Raw genomic sequence first — 17668 nt, 5'->3', positions numbered from 1 at the left:
CTAAATTTGAGTCTGCCCCCTGTTGCTGGGCTGAACCATTTTGATTGCTGAACTCTCATTTTTTGGATTGCAATGTAGTGGAATTGCAGGATATCAAGACAGGCCGGTTAAAAAGGTTTTCTCTCAATTTAGTCTCTATCAGATGCAGTGCCAAGTATCTTCCAGATAAATGTGTCCTGCATTGCTCTTGTCCGCTGCCTCAAGTTGAGGATGTTAAACTCTATGAGTTGTCCCTGTTTACAGATGACATGATTGTATATTTAGAAAACCCTGTTGTCTCAGCACAAAATCTCCTTAAGCTAATAAGCAACTTCAGCAAAGTCTCAGGATACAAAATCAATGTGCAAAAATCACAAGCATTCCTATACACCAATAACAGACAAACAGTCAAATCATGAGTGAACTCCCATTCACAATTGCTACAAAGAGAATACATTACCCAGGAATCCACCTTAACAAGGGATGTGAAGTACCTCTTCAAGGAGAACTACAAACCACTGCTCAACAAAATAAAAGAGGACACAAACAAATGGGAGAATATTCCATGCTCATGGATAGGAAGAATCAATATCGTGAAAATGGCCGTACTGACCAAGGTAATTTATAGATTCAATGCCATTCCCATCAAGCTACCACTATTTTATTCACAGAATTGGAAAAAACTACTTTAAAGTTCATAAGGAGCCAAAAAAGAGCCCACATTGCCAAGTCAATCCTAAGCATAAAGAACAAAGCTGGAGGCATCACGCTACCTGACTTCAAACTATACTACAAGGCTACCGTAACCAAAACAGCATAGTACTGGGACCAAAACAGAGAAATAGACCAATGGAACAGAACAGAGGCCTCAGAAATAACACCACACATCTACAACCATCTGATCTTTGACAAACCTGAGAAAAACAAGAAATGGGGAAAGGATTCCCTATTTAATAAATGGTGCTGGGAAACCTGGCTAGCCATATATAGAAAGCTGAAACTGTATTCCTTCCTTACATCTTATACAAAAATTAATTCAAGATGGATTAGAGACTTAAATGTTAGACCTAAAACCATAAAAGCCCTAGAAGAAAACCTAGACAATACCATTCAAGACATAGGTATGGGCAAGGACTTCATGACTAAAACACCAAAAGCAATTGCAACAAAGCCAAAATAGACAAATGGGATCTAATTAAACTAAAGAGCTTCTGCACAGCAAAAGAAACTACCATCAGAGTTAACAGGCAGCCTACAGAATGGGAGAAAATTTTTGCAATCTACCCATCTGACAAAGGGCTAATATCCAGAATCTACAAAGAACCTAAACAAATTTACAAGAAAAAAACAGCCCCATCAAAAAGTGGGTGAAGGATATGAACAGACATTTCTCAAAAGAAGACATTTATGCAGCCAACAGACACATGAAAAAATGCTCATCATCACTGATCATCAGAGAAATGCAAATCAAAATCACAATGAGATATTATCTCACACCAGTTAGAATGGCATCATTAAAAAGTCAGGAAACAACAGGTGCTGGAGAGGATGTTGAGAAATAGGAATGCTATTACAGTGTTGGTGGGAATGTAAGCTAGTTCAACCATTTTGGAAGACAGTGTGACAATTCCTCAAGGATCTAGAGCTAGAAATACCATTTGACCCAGCCATCCCATTACTGGGTATATACCCAAAGGATTATAAATCGTGCTGCTATAAAGACACATGCACATGTATGTTTATTGTGGCACTATTCACAATAGCAAAGACTTGTAACCAACCCAAATGTCCATCTGTGATAGACTGGATTAAGAAAATGTAGCATATATACACCATGGAATACTATGCAGCCATAAAAAGGGATGAGTTCATGTTCTTTGCAAGGACATGAATGAAGCTGGAAACCATCATTCTGAGCAAACTATCACTAGGACAGAAAACCAAACACTGCATGTTCTCACTCATAGGTGGAAAATGAACAATGAGAACACTTGGACACAGGGTGGGGAACATCACACACTGGGCCCTTTTTGGGGTGGGGGTTGGGGGGAGGGATAGCATTGGGAGAAATACCTAATGTAAATGACGGGTTGATGGGTGCAGCAGACTAGCATGGCACATGTATACCTATGTAATGAGCCTGCAGGTTGTGCACGTGTACCCTTAGAACTTAAAGTATAATAATAAAATGTGCCATGTACGCAGTGAGGTCTCAGTCAGACTTCCAATTAGGGGATCCTGTGTGAAGATTGCCTGTAACAATGTGATCATCTAAAAGTCACTTTGGTCACATGGAGGAGGATTTAGACAGTGACTTTGGGTCAGCATTGTGTTTTCTGCTGGGGTTATATAGTAAAATAAGACACAGCTTCTGCCACCAGTGTGCTTATAGATTTAACAGGCATAGAGAAGCATGGAAACAGGGCATGGTATGATCAAGGAGCTTTGGGGCAAGGGAGGTGAGGAAGTTGAGCAGATTTCACTCCATGAGCTGTACCTGGCCAGGGGTTTGAAGGATACATGGACAGTTGCCAGGGCAGTAGGAGTGGAAGATGGGGCAGGACATGAGGGAGGGGTGGGGGCAGCCTACCGCTGTTTGAAGGTAAACATGTATGTTTTGCTTGAAGGAGGAGGTTGGGGAGAAGAGGGTAGAATTGTGGGAAGTTTCTCCAGGACAGTTGTGGGAGGGGTAGTAGGGAATGAGAAAGGATCAAAGCCAGAGTTAAGGAAGCATTTGGGGCAGGGTGGAGATATTGTTAGACCTACCTTTTTTTTTTGTTTTGTTTTTTGAGATGGAGTCTGGCTCTGTCGCCCAGGCTGGAGTGCAGTGGCCGAATCTCAGCTCACTGCAAGCTTCGCGTCCCGAGTTTATGCCATTCTCCTGCCTCAGCCTCCCAAGTAGCTGGGACTACAAGTGCCTGCCACTTCGCCTGGCTAGTTTTTTTGTATTTTTTAGCAGAGTCTGGGTTTCACCGTGTTAGCCAGGGTGGTCTCGATCTCCTGACCTAGTGATCTGCCCGTCTCGGCCTCCCAGAGTGCTGGGATTACAGGCTTGAGCCACCGTGCCTGGCCTGGACCTACCTTTTTTATTGATTGTCCTAGAGAGTGGAAATAGAGGGAGCCGGGACTGGAGGTGGAAGAACTGGCTCAGGTCCTGCTATGGGAGTGGAGGTTAGATGTATTGAAGCAGAAGCAGAAGCAGAAATGAGCTTTGAGGTTTAGGGGGCAAAGTAGTTAGGCTTGGGGGTTGACTGTAAGTAGGAAGAGATGTTTAGGTGGAACTGGGGAGAGGGAGCAGTCTCTCAAACATTTTGGTGAATATGCCTATGTTCTAACCACCCAGACCTGGGGTTCTGAGATAACGAAGACATGTCCTTTGTTCTACAGAGCCTGATAGATAGGGATAGGAGAGGTGGGAGACTGAGAACAGATGAAAGGGTTGGTGAGCAGTGTGAGGGCCTGGAGAAATCAGAAATCCTGGGTAAAGATGCCAATCTTTTGTGCCAGTTTTTCAGCATTGGGTTAGAACCTTGATTCAAGGTTAGGATTAGAGGGCAGATGTGGGAACGATCTGGTGCTCAGAAATAAAAGTTGTTAGGCTCAGTTAATGAAAGTGTAAACTGATATGGGTGGCTTTTAGACTTTGGTAGTCACAGTGGCTGGAAATCTTCCTTTGCTCCTCTGGACCCACTCTTGTCCCTTTTTTAGTCGCCTCTGTGACCCAGGAGGCTGAGCTGAGTGGACTTTCTTGCCCTCTAGCTTCTAGTTAGGGTCGGCCACTGGGGAGGCCCCAGTGAGAGAATCAAGAGGGTGGGCAGCTCCATTCCTGCCAGGTCACTGTGGGCTGGCTGCTTCCCTTTCCTAAAGGCCACAGCTCCAGCCCTATGTGCTCATCTCCCTTGTATTTCTTATTTTTATTTTGTTTGAGATGGAGTTTTGCTCTTGTCACCCAGATTGGAGTGCAGTGGCGCGGTGGTCTTGGCTCACTGCAACCTCCTCCTCCAGGGTTCAGGTGATTTTCCTGCCTCAGCCTCCCGAGTAGCTAGGATTACAGGTGTGTGCCACCACACCTGGCTAACTTTTTGTATTTTTGGTAGAGACAGGGTTTCACCATGTTGGGCAGGCTGGTCTCAAACTCCTGACCTCAGGTGATCCACCCACCTCGGTCTCCCAAAGTGCTGAGATTACAGGCGTGAGTCGCCGCACCCGGCCATCTCCCCTGTATTAAGTTCACTCCTTCCCCTGGCCTGTTGGGTCTCAAACTATGGCAAGGGATTGCCGCTGTTAGGAGCATTGTCCCTTGATGGTTTACTGCCCAAGTTTGGACTGATGAAGACAGTAAGAAATATTTGCCTGCATTACTCAGTATCTACAACGCACACACACACACACACACACGCACATCCGCACGCGTGCGCACATACACACACACACACCCCCCTACTGAAACAAAAGTTTAAGGAGAGTACTTACCTTTACTGTGAATGATGCCCTCTGATTTCTAAATTGTATTTTGTTTTACTGAAAAAGTAGTTGGGGTGTGCTAAATTGATTCCACTAATGGGTTCGGGCCTACAGTAAAAAACCACTGGAGCTTCCTAATGTTTAGGAACACAGGATGGACCATCATGTCAAGTGACTCAGAAATCCTCACAGCGCTAAGATCTGATTGCTTATAGATTTAACCGAAGCGTGAGGCTGAAGTTAAACTTCTAAAATGAAGTTAAAAATCAAATGTACATTGTAGGTGTTAATATATGAAGTTTTCTGTGGATTGTAATGCCAAGTACTTTGTATGTGTAATAGAGATAATTTTTGGATCTTGAGACTTGCATATGGCTAGTGTGTGAGCTAAGAGTCATACTGGCCCAGAAGTCCCCATGGCTTGATAAAATCTTGGAGAAACTGAAAGAGTTTTACTTGTCATCTCGTGTTTCTTTTGTCATGACATAGTAATAGTATTGGTAACTTTAAATATTAGGTCTGGATTACTTCCTTTTGTAGCAAAGAGTTGAGGAAGTGTAACATGGATAAATAATCCTTGTCTCTGTATTTATAGGCACATTTATAGAGATTCAGTGGGCTTGAGTTTTGACAGCCGTGTTTGATCAGAAACATTTTCACGGAACCTTAAGAAAAATAACTGCGGTTCAAATATTTCTAGTAAAAAAAAATTTTTTTTGGTTGCTATAACTAGATTTGCATTTCCGATTTTTCTCTCTCTTGTTTCACTTTTGTCTGTGGCTGAGGAAGGGCTACTTGGGAAATGTGACTGTGGGTTGTAAGGAGTCCCTCACTCTATCACTGTATGTTTCCTGGGGCTGCCATGACAACATACCACAAACTGATGGTTTAAAACAAGAGAGATTTATTTTCTCACAGTTCTAAAGGCTGTAGGTTCAAATTTGAGGTGTTGGCAGGGCCATGCTTCCTTCAAAGCCTCTAGACAAGGATTCTTTCTTGCTTCTTCCAGCTTCTGTCAGCCCGGGGCATTTCTGAGCTATGGTGACATAACTCCAATCTCTGCCTCCATTTTTACACGCCATCCTCCCGCTGTCTCTCTCTGTCTCTTCTCCATTTATAAGGACACCAGTCATACTGGATGGGGGCTTACCCTACTGACCTCATCTTACTTTGATTCCATTTGTAAAGACCCTGTTTCTAAATAAGGTCACATTCATAGGTATGGGTTGGGGGGACTGGAATCTCAACATATTGTGCTTTGGAGGAGAACACACTTCAACCCATAATAGTGGCTATTTGTTTTTAATGCATTTTTTCTTGCTTTTCCAATAAGATACATTGGGGGAATTCTGTTGATTTCCTCATTGCCTTTCTTACAATGTTACTCTATTTCTCATATTTTTGCTCCAAAATGGTCCACATATAATATTCATTCTGTATTATTGAGAATTGGAGGTTATTGGTCTGATTGACTTATCTACTACCTTCTCCCTGTAAACATTTTGGTATCTGCTTCCTTGTTCTCATTTACCTTTTCAGGTGACACTTTTGAGACTCATGTATGTCCTAAATTCTATCTCATGTCACATCTTTTGTGGTCTGATTTATTAAGCATTGCTTGAAGCCCAGTGGCTGGTATGGATTGCATTCCTATTCATTCTGTAATTACGTTCTTTATAGAGGTGGCAGGTGGAATGTTTTGGAACATGTGTCATGTCCCCCACATGGCTCAGTCCCTTTCCTTTGGGGCTTCACATGCATACATTTCAAAATGAGGAAAGCCATAAGCAGGTGCCAGATGAGTTTCCTGGGCACTCAGAAGGGTGAGAGCTCGCTGTAGGCTGGAATGGCCAAGTGTGAAAATGGATAGAATTTAGACAAATGCAGTAGAGGATGAGGTAGAGTGTATCATGTGGCAGAGATGATGGAAGTAGAAGCATCGTAGTAGTTCTTAATTTATTGGTCCTAACACCCCTTTGCCTTCATATTTTCTTGGAAGACCTGAGGGAATGTTTCATGTGCATTATATCTATATTTACCATGTTAGAAATCAAAAGTGAGAAATTAAAAAATATATTCCATTAGATTTAAAATAACAAAGTGCCCATTACAAGTTAAAATACTTATTTTTAGGAAAAATAACTACTTTACAAAACGAAAAAAAATATGGTGAGAAGCATAGCACTGTATACCATTTTTTGCAAATCTCTTTAACGTTTGGCTTATTAGCTGGATTCTCAAATCTGCTTTCTCATTCAATCTGTTGCCGTGTTGTTTTGATTTAAATATATGAAGAAAATCCTGCCTCATACAGATATGTAGTTGGAAAGGGAGAAGCATTTTAATAGCTTTGTCAGATAATTGTAGATCGGCTTTTTGTAGATATACTACATGAAAATTCAGTAAGTGATCGTTTCTTTTTCTTGCTTAAAAATACATTTATTACATCACAGTTCCTGTGGGTTAGCAGTGTGCACACAGCTTAGCTGGGTCCTTTTCTTAGACCCAGCAGGCTGCAATCAAGGTATTGCCTAGGCTGCACTCTCATCTGGAGGCTTGACTGGGAAGAATCTCCTCCAAGCTAACTCAGGTTGTTAGCAGAACACATTCCTTGTTTCTGTAGGATTGAGGGGCCTAGCTTTTTGCTGGCTACTAGCTAGAGGCCACCTTCAGCTCCTGGAGGCTACCTTTCTTTCCTAGAGGTCACCTGCAGTTCCTTGTCACGTGGGCTTTCTCAGTCCGACTGCTTACTTTATCCAGCCAGCAGGGAGTCTCTAGAGCAAGTCAGCTCTCAACACGGACTATTATATAATATAACATAATCTTGGGAGTGACATTTCAGCATGGTTTCTTAAAGGTTCATTGCAGTGTTGAATTTGGAATCACAACCAATGAAATATTTGTGCTCCATTACAATGCATTGGTTCATGTGGTACTTTCACTGATCATCTATTCCTGTGTGATTTAAGACCATATACTGGTCATTTGGAAACTGTTAGTTCACTGAGTTGTATCAGTTTTCCAAATGTTGACATATTTCTTTACATAACATAAAAAACCACACATATTAACATTACTCTCAGTTTCATCCGAAACATCTATTGAGAAGCTATCAAGCTCACGGTGGATACAGGTGTTAAAAATTTTTAATTTTTGGATTATGATTGACAACAAATACTGTCATCTGTTTTCCTTCAAGTGCCAAGGCGTACATCATTTATTCCCAAGAAATATCTACGAATAGCTCAAGAATAAATATCCAGAGTTCATCTGCCAGTCATTCCTTTCAAGCAAAAGTGGTGCACCGTAAAAAACCAGTTAGTTCAGCCTGCAACTCAGTCAGAGGAGTGCTTTTCTCCCAGGTGACCATTGTACTTCAGTATGCAGCAGAATGCTTTATGTGTACTTCCCATTTCTTTACACACAATGTCAAAAAGATGTGAAATCAAGGGTCAAGAGATAACATTTTAACTGCTTCATCAAGGACATTCTTACCTTTTTTAAACTGCCAATGAGTGGCAGTGAATAATATGAATACAATGACTGCTAGTATAGTTTAGTGTCACTACCTCCATTCAAGCTAAGGCACCAGTAGTGCAAGTGTCGAACATAGTTGTTTCAAGGATAAACCATGAGATTCCAAAAGTTATTCAACACATTGACTGTTTAAGCACCAGTGTTTATTTTCAGAACTTCACATTAAAAAAAAAAATCTTCAATCAGCATCAGCACCAGTTAGTCATTTTATAATCCATTTGTAAGGCAAGGGTACAGCTCTGCAGTTGGGATATGAACTCAGTCGTTGTGTCTGTAGGCAAACCTTTCATTTGAGGAGTTGCTGTGTCGTTAGGAAGTGGCACTGCCTTTTTTTTTTTTTTTAAACTAACTTACACAGCAGACCTTCAGCAATGTCAGTTGTACAACGCTTTCTCAGTGTCCCAATTACTGTGTGCTCTTCTCCAGCTAATGCAGTGTGATACCTTATAAGGTGTTTCAGTGGCTTTTTCATTTCTGTCTTGAAAAACTACAACAATGTTTGTCTTATAAAGTTCTCATCATGTCTGCATTAAAAAAATCAATTCCTTTTCCTTTAAATCCTTAGTGATTATTTTCAAAATGATGCTGCAACGAAACTATTTGAAAATATTCTGTTGCATAAGACATAATATAAATTACTAATATCTATAAAGACAATGTAAAGACAACTTTGTTAATATTTTTGTTTATTGTTTTCCTCAGGGTTGTTTTTTTTCTTGAGTAGTTGCTTCCCTTCCATAGATCAGAGACCTCTAATGTGTCAGTTTCATCTTTTTTTAGTATGTTTAGGCATAAAATGTATGTATACCTGTAGGTAAGAAAGCAGGCTTTCTAAACCTCCTTTTTTTTTTTTTTTTTTTGAGACGGAGTCTCGCTCTGTTTCCATAGCTAGAGTGTAGTGGCGTGATTTTGGCTCACTGTAACCTCTGCCTCCCAGGTTCAAGTGATTCTCCTGACACAGCCTCCCAAGTATCTGGGATTACAGGTGCCCACCACCATATCCAGCTAATTTTTGTACATTTAATAGAGATAGGGTTTCATCATGTTGGCCATGCTGGTCTTGAACTCCCAAACTCAGGTGATCTGCCCCCCTCTTAGCCTCCCAAAGTGCTGGGATTACAGGCTTGAGCCACTGTGCCCAGGCTCTAATCCTCCTCTTTTATGTTGGATTTTTTTTTTTGTTGTTAAAACGTACATAACATAAAACGTTCCATTTTAAGTGTATAGTTCAGTAGCGTTCAGTATATTCATATTGTTGTGCAGCTATCACCACCACCCACCTCCAAAACTTGTTCTTCTTCCCAAACTGAAACTCCATACCCATTAAATAATAACTCCCTACTCCCCAGTCCCCCAGCCTCTGACAACCACCATTTACTTTCTGTGTATGAATTTGACTACTGTAGGTACCTCAGAAGTGGAATCATGCACCATTTGTCCTTTTGTGACTTGATTATTTCATTTAGCGTAATAATGTCTTTGGTTAATCCATGTTGTATCATGTTTCAGAATTTCCTTTAGTTGAATAATATTTCTTTGTATGCATGTATCACATTTTGTTTATTCATTTATCCGTTGATGGACACTTGGTTCCTTCCATTTTTGGTTATTGCAAATAGTGCCACTGTGAACATGGGTGTACAAATGTCTGTTCTATTGTCTGCTTTTATTTTCAGGTGTATACCCAGAAGTAGAATTGCTGGATTACATGGTAATTCTACGTTTAATTTTTTGAGGAACCACCATACTGTCTTCCACAATGCTGTATCATTTTACAGTCCCATCATCAGCAAACAAAGGTTTCAATTTCTTCCTATCTCTGCCAACATTTATTTCTGTTTTTTTTTTTTTTTTTTTTTTTTTTTTTGAGACAGAGTCTCGCTCTGTCACCCAGGCTGGAGTGCAGTGGCTGGATCTCAGCTCACTGTAAGCTCCGCCTCCCGGGTTTACGCCATTCTCCTGCCTCAGCCTCCGGAGTAGCTGGCACTACAGGCGCCCGCCACCTCGCCCGGCTAGTTTTTTGTATTTTTTAGTAGAGACGGGGTTTCACCATGTTAGCCAGGGTGGTCTCGATCTCCTGACCTTGTGATCCGCCCGTCTCGGCCTCCCAAAGTGCTGGGATTACAGGCTTGAGCCACCGCGCCTGGCCTCTGTTTTTTTTTTTTTTTTTTTTTTTTTTTTAAATAGCTATTCTAATGGATGTGAAGTGTCTAATCTCTTTTAAGGCAACAATCCATCTTTAAATATAAAAAGTTAGATATTTATTTTAGAATGATATAGTAAATTCTAAATTATAGCTTTCGTACAATTAAAATATTTAGAGTAATTTTTGAAAAGATTTAAAATATTCTTGTAAATCTGTGAAATTACAAATCAAAAGGACAAATAACCTTTTAGACTTGAGAAAGAGTTTTGACTCTGCCGATTTTCCAAAAAGGTATTGGTATACCTAGGGGTTTGTAGACCATACCTGAAGAACTGCTTGCTGAAATATAGTATTAGAAACATGGTCTCAGCTTCTCATGAAACTCTTCCCATAGGTGGATAATGATTTCTTTTGATTTACAAATTTGTTTACTAAGAACTTAAAAAATGTATTTTTTACATTCTACAATAGAGATTTTATTTAACAACAACAGAAAAAGAAATAACAAATCAGTTGCCATGGAATTAAAGTTGGGAAAGAAGAATGTTTTGTTCTTGACTGGGAAACCATTTAGAACTGGCAATAGAAGGCAGGAATAAATTGTACTTTTCTGACAACAGGAATATTTTAAGTCTGTTCTTAATCTTTAAAAAAAATTTTTAAGATCATTTAAGGAGGGTGTACATATCAGTTTTTCAAGTTAAGAGATTTCTGTGAAGCAGCAATTACAACACTTATTTAAAATATTTGAAGTATGTTGTTAGAATACCAATTCGGTGATTACAAGAAATGATTGAAGTTTCATTCATGAAAAAAAATTACAGGCCATGTTTGGTGGCTCACACCTGTAATCCCAGAATTTTGGGAGGCCCAGGTGGGTGGATCACTTGGGGTCAGGAGTTTGAGACCAGCCTGGCCAATATGGTGAAACTCTGTCTCTACTAAGAATACAAAAATTAGTCAGATGTGATGGTGCATGCCTTTAATCCCAGCTACTCGGGGGGCTGAGGCAGGAGAATCACTTGAACCTGGGAGGCAAAGGCTGCAGTGAGCTGAGATTGTGCCACTGCCCTCCAGCCTGGGTGACAGAGTAAGACTCTGTCTCAGAAAAAAGAAACAATTGCAGGAAAAGTTGGGCATATTATTTTGTTTTATAGTCCAAATATATCATTGCTTTAAATGGCTTACCAAAACACATCAGCATTTAAATAGACTTATTTCTTTTTCTTCCCATCAGCCATCCACTGAACATCGGGAGTGTGGTGCTGAACCGCAGCCTCACCTGAGGTCACGGGAAGACTCTGTTTTTGCTTTCATTGCACAGTTTGCATATTTAAACATTCTTGAAAAGAGTTGCTCTGAATATCACTAATTTTCTCCTTGCGTATAGCTGTTATCTTTTATTTTTTATGAAACCAAAGGTTGTGATCGTTCATCTTTACAATATGACATCTTTTTACTTAGATTTAGATGCTATATGAAACCATAATGCCTCTCCTTAACTCTGATTCAGATAGTAGATTTGGGTAGCATAAATGTTTAATACTGTATGTAAATGTCCACTCATAGGTTGAAATTATGAGATGTGTAACATAGAGTAGTAATCATCGAATAGGTGACAGATATTCATGTGGCTATTAATTGGGGAATGTGAGTATGAGTCACTGTGTTAACTTCACCTCCTGCAGTCATGGGGTAGGCGGTCTCCAGTGGTGCTGCCTGGCATTCTCAGTTTTGGCCATTTTGTTTAGGCAGATAGTTGCCTAATAAGTTTTGTAACTAAAAATTGAGAGAAATTTTAGTTTTTCCCTTTGGTTTCAACATTATGAAGTATAAAATTATGAATAGTGCTTTAGATTGTCCCATGCAGTTAATGATGAAAACCAGTTGGAGACGGTGATGAGAGCACTCTAAAAAAACTACTTATTTGTGCAAAAAAGTGGGGAGATGATGCTTAATGTGGGTATGCTTCAATGCACAATGGGCCACTTGTTGCTGTAGCCTCAAAGACCATGATGTTAAACATCATCAAGACAATACAAAATCAAACCTTTCTCTGAACATTTGCCATGCTGTCTCCTATTTGGGCCTGGAATATTGAGCTGAGATTTTGTAAGTGTGTGGCAAAATTTATAACTGGGCTACAAGACCCTCAGAGTAGTGGCTCCGATGACTGGAGGTGTGTGTGCTGATCATTATTGTTGGAGTCAAGATATTGGGGCCTCTTTTGTGAAGGCAAAGTGTGAAAGGGAATGAGATTTCTAGATGAAGGCTACAAAGTCACAAATGTACAGTAAAGTATGAACTCACATCTGCAAGGGAGAGCTTTTTGTACTGAGTGAGCCAAGTCTTGCTTCCAGTGAGTGTCTGGTTCATTCGTCACACAGGCAGCATAGGTGGGAAGTATAAAGAACTTGGCTGTGTTTTTATGAAAGAGACAGCTTTAAGTTCTCAGTGGGGCTGGACCATAGCTCACCTTTAGCGTTGATGTTGGGAAGACAAATAGGCTGCTTTGTGCTGCCTTCTGTATTAGCCAGGCAAAGAACAGCTTGACAATTTCTTTGCTCTTCTGTCGTGATTATATCCATCTAGCTGGAATAGGGGTCTCAATTTCTGAGGACAGGTAGCTGAGAACATTGTGGTTTGCGGACCTCTAAAAAATATGGAGAGTCTTGATTGCCTAGGTAGGAGCTCTGTTCCAAAGGTGAGCGAAGGAAGTGATAATGACTTGTTAAAAGCAACCTTTTAGGTAGATTGACCAGGGGCAGAGTTTACAGGATGAATGGGAAATGAGAAAGAGGAAAGTTCAAACAGATAAGCTGTTGTAATTGAGGTGTATAAGTCTGGCTGCTATGAGTTCTGATTTCTGGATACCTTATTTCTACTACTTCAGGCAATATTTAGAGTAGAAAATCCACTAACTTGCATTGGCTGGCAAAGAAGGTGAAATAGATCCATGTGGGGTTTTGGGAAAAACACTGGACTTGGCATCTGGCCCTGGGGATAGCCCTGGCTCCTCTATGAGTATGAACTAGCTCTGAAACCGTGGGCAAGGCCTTTGAACTCTCAAGACCTCAGGCATAGAGTAGCTTATCTCTAAAACTCATCCCCAGCCATAAAAGTGTTTTCTAGCGTCTGATTTATTACTTTCAAGTACACATTTCTAAGTACTAGTAACTTCTACATGCTGCCAAGGAGTGGTCTTTTAGGGGCCTATTATGATGAAGTATGATGAGTAGATAATTCATCTGTAATTAACTGTGTTATGTCCATAGAAACAATTTCTGAGCTCTAAGTTTCTCATAATAATTCCCTTCCCATAAGTAGGGTTAAGCCCTTGAAAATTTGTTTGCATTTTTAATTTATTTGGAAAACGAATTTTTCTGAGATATACATATCTCATCTCCCTAATTAGATTGTAACCTCCTTGAAAGCAAAATGCTTTGTTTTGTTGTTTGCTTTTTGGTTTTAATCCATTATAATGTCTTAAATAGCACTGTGTGCATTAGGGACTTAATAACGTAGATGAGTGAATGAGTAGTTAGAGAATAAACTTTAGTTCAGACCAAATTATTGTGAACTTTGAAATATTGTAACAGAAATTAAAGGTTTAAGTCTATGATCTTTTTTTATATTACTGTCCTGAATTAAATAATGTGTGTGTAATTATTATTGCTGTGGCCACATGTAAATGTGACTTAAAAGGTCAGTCACAGTGAACTGCTGCAGAAAAAATGGTAGAGCTGGATTCATAACCGTGTAACTTTTTTTCTCTGTACTGAAAGGAAATACCATTTTCTCCCCAAGATCAGTCTTTGAGTAACTTCGCAGATCTAGAGTAGGGCCTTACAATTGGGGAAGGGAGAAAGGAAAAGTAACCTCAAGAGTTCAGAAGTGACAGTGGTCAGTTACATAGAGAACAAAGTACTTTGTTAGTTTTCTGGCCAGATAGGAAAGAACACTTTTCTTGACTGGAGATGATTTCTGAGATGAAAGCTTTCTAAGATATGGGGTCTCTGACTTCCACATCTAGTTTCTATAGGAGCCAGAGACAAGAGGGGATAAAAACAGAAGCTTGAGGGAGGAGGAAAAGGAGGGGAGGGTACATGTAATGGGAATGAGGGGCGGAGTAGCAGACATTATTGCAGAAAAGGTGGGGGAGGAAAGAACCAGGCTGGAGGGACTCCATACCCCAGGAGGAAGCGGCCCTCTCCCTATACCAGTAGCTCCCTCAGCCTTTGTTCTGCTTCCACCTAGCACGTTAATTGCCGTTCATGATGATAAATCTGACCACTGGTTACAGGGAATGGGGCTGTTTAGCCTATATTTTAGGACTTTGCATAATAATCCAATTAAAAGAGATGTCTAGTTATTTGTCAGAAGTATTTCTGTAAATACAGAGGCTGTGTATTTTTTTCCTGACAGTATCTTAGTTGTTTGGCCCTTTAAGGAACTGAGCTTAGTAGGTAAATACTCTAGACAGCTGTTTAAATTTTGTAAATAAAAATCAGAAAGCCTGCTCTTCATTTATGTAGCCAGCATTCATTCCTGGCAAACGTGTCAGAAACTTTGCCAGTCAATGGAAATACAATAAAGATATTATATAGTTCCTACCCTCTTGTAGGAAGCTATCATTCTGTCTGATGGCACACACCACTTATAAAGCGCCATATCTCAGAGATGCTGCTTTGGAAATGACCACTCTCTGCTTGGGAAATTGGGATTTCAGAAGGCCTCCTGGAAGAGCTGAAACTTCTCTGCTATCTTAAATTACTGACTCAAACATGATCTGTTAGATAAAGCCACAGAGACTGTGGGTCAACACAGGTGACTGAGGACAGCCCAACTTGGCTGGTGGCTATACCATTCAATCCATCTGCTCTTCTCTTGCCACTCTGAGTCCAGCTCTATCTCAAGTGTGATGTTGGAGTGAAATATAAGAGGCACTCTGAAATTGACCCAGGTCTTTTTGCTCTGCAGTCTCCATACTGTCCTTCTTATAACTAGTTTTCACTCTTGATATCTTTTCCACTAGAATGTAAGCAGCTTTATGGGCAAGATAACCATAGCAATATGGTAGTGGTGGTGGTGATGATAATATGTAACATTCATTGAGCATTACTGAACACCAGTATGTATGCATGGCCTCATCAGATGCCTGTAGGCTCTGCAGCTGGGAGTGGGGTGGGGGGGCTGTCATTCTCTCCTGACTTAGCAATGATGTCATTGAGATTTAAAGAGGTTAGATGACCCTCCCATATCAGTTAGCAGCACCAGGAGAGGGATGGTTACTTGTCCCTTTTATGTGGATGTGTCCATACAACTTCCCTGCCACATACCCAGCTAATACATGTTTTTGTTTGTGCTAAGTAATAAGTGACAGATTCTGCTCTGTAGGGTAAGTTCCATGGTTTCTCCTCGTTGTGATTAGTATGCCATCAGAGTGCCCCTGATGCCCTTGGGTACTAAGGCATTGAGATACACGTCACTGTTTGCCCTTCTGCCTTGCTCTTTTCCTTTCATTTTGCCAGCAATGACTCTTTTCTTTTGTCAGAGAGTCTACAGCTCAGCACTCCTGCTTAGTTTCTGCTCTTGGGCATCACCTCTGTCACTGTGGCTCATCCCCAGGCCCTTTCAGACACTGATGGCACCTGCTGAGCCCAGGGTTGACCACTTTCTTTACTCCACCTCTTTATTCCTCTACTGTCTTATAGCATCTCCAGTATGTCTTAGCAGCCACTGCAAGAGGTTGGCCAGCCAGGCATTTGTTTTGCTTGACTTGACCAGTCACTCACTGTCAGAGCAGCTTCCTATTTGTGGCCTTTCTTCTGGCCTTTATCCCTTGGTGGGTCTGGGGGCTCAAGACTGCTACTTTGTTCTCAGAGGTTGTTGTTTGTTTAGTTATTGTGTACTGCTGCCAAGTTGGAGCTACTTAAGAACCATGGTATCAGAAAGATGCTTCATTGCAATAGTAGCTGTTGATTAGAAACAAAACAATCTATTAATTTCCTAACTTTATTATCATTTATGTTCTGTCTCCTTCTAAAAGAAATGACAAATTTTTTTAAATTTTTTAATTTTTTTATTAAACCCAAGTAGGGATTTAATAAAACTTCTTATACTTTATTCATAATAAATTTTGTTTGGATACATGTATTTTATATTTTTAGCTCTCTGGTTTTGACAGATTGACTTTCTCCTCCATTGGGCAATTTGAATGTTCTTCTATTATATAGATACTTAACATCTGTGAGAGGTTATAGATTCTTGATTTTTATGCAATGGTCTAAGGGAGACACTTCAGTGTGGGCAGGCAGCATAGCATGTTTGTCATTTGTGTGGGCTCTGGAGAAGGATTTTCTAGATTGAAGTACAAGCTCTGCCATTTACTAGTTGTATGATCTTGGGCAACTTACAGTCACTGTTCTTCAGTTCTTATCTGTAAGATGGCATTACAGGGTTGCTGTGAGGTCATTCTGAAGTGCTTAGATGGTGCTGGACACACACTAACAACCTAAGTGTGTCTTCTGTATCATGGCTGTGTTTCTCAAGTAGACTTTGAGCCAGTCCAGCTGTGGAGTCTCTTCCCAGTAACTACGTGGGGCCCAACACATAGTTTCTACTCAGGTTTGTGAGGAAATACACGAGTGTATAAATTAACAGCATACCCTTTACTAAATTTCCTTAGTTAATTGTTTTTTATTTAATAAGTTGTTCTTCCAAGTTCCAGTTCTCTACTCTTTAGATGACTCTGCGTTAGTTATGGGTTTTTTATTGATTCATTATAATTACTTTGCTGATTTTTTTTTTTTTTCTGGCTGTCATAGCAAGCAGCAGTCATTAGCTACAAGAAGACTCAGCAATTTAGTAAGAACTGTCTTGGTTTTGAGTTGTCTACCAAGTATAATTTAGCCTAAGACAGTAATATACATGGTTTCATTACAATCTGTATATTGTTAAACTTTCATAATTTCTAAATTTATGCAAGCAAACATTGTTATGTGTTTCTAATGCTGTACTTGAATTTGCTTTTGGTTTTAAAGGGCATTCATTTAATGGTTGGGGTGAACCTTTAAAATATTAATTGCATCTTGCTTTTAAAATTCTGTACATTAAGCCACTTCCATGAAAACTCAAGTTATAAAGAACCTAAAAATTATTTGAATAGTTCAGAAAATATGATATGTAGGTTTCTCTTTTAATTCAGAGCAATATGTAAATTATTGACTCTCTGAAACCCCTTGATGCTAAGAAGCAGTTCTTGTTTTCCTCTTCCGTTTGTTGATGTAGCTGAACTGGCATTTTCTCTTCCCTTTGGTATAGAATGGACTTAGGCTGGAAATGCTTTTGGATGATGTGGTACTTGTGTGTGGTGTCATTTCTGCTAGAGATGCAGGCCCCTGCCTGTTCTCCTCCTGGCTCTCTCTGGCTATGGGGCTCACCAGTGCTGAGACAGCCAGAGCTGACTGGAGTCAGCACTGTAGTACAATGTCAGAGGCTGAGGATAGGTGTGCTTGGTCAATTTAACACCTTATTTACCTG

The 17668-nt window shown here is 40.2% G+C and overlaps 1 protein-coding gene across 4 annotated transcripts in view; it reads left to right on the top strand.

The window, feature by feature from the left end:
• PARD3B (par-3 family cell polarity regulator beta) overlaps positions 1-17668 on the top strand; it is a 1099140-nt gene that overhangs the window by 12065 nt on the left and 1069407 nt on the right. The gene's annotated exons all lie outside the window — the stretch shown is intronic.

The sequence above is a fragment of the Macaca thibetana genome, chromosome 12 (assembly GCF_024542745.1).
Source record: "Macaca thibetana thibetana isolate TM-01 chromosome 12, ASM2454274v1, whole genome shotgun sequence".
Taxonomy (NCBI): Eukaryota; Metazoa; Chordata; class Mammalia; order Primates; family Cercopithecidae; genus Macaca; species Macaca thibetana.
The sequence above is the reverse complement of the archived record's forward strand: the minus strand, read 5'-3'. Positions and strand labels throughout refer to the sequence as shown.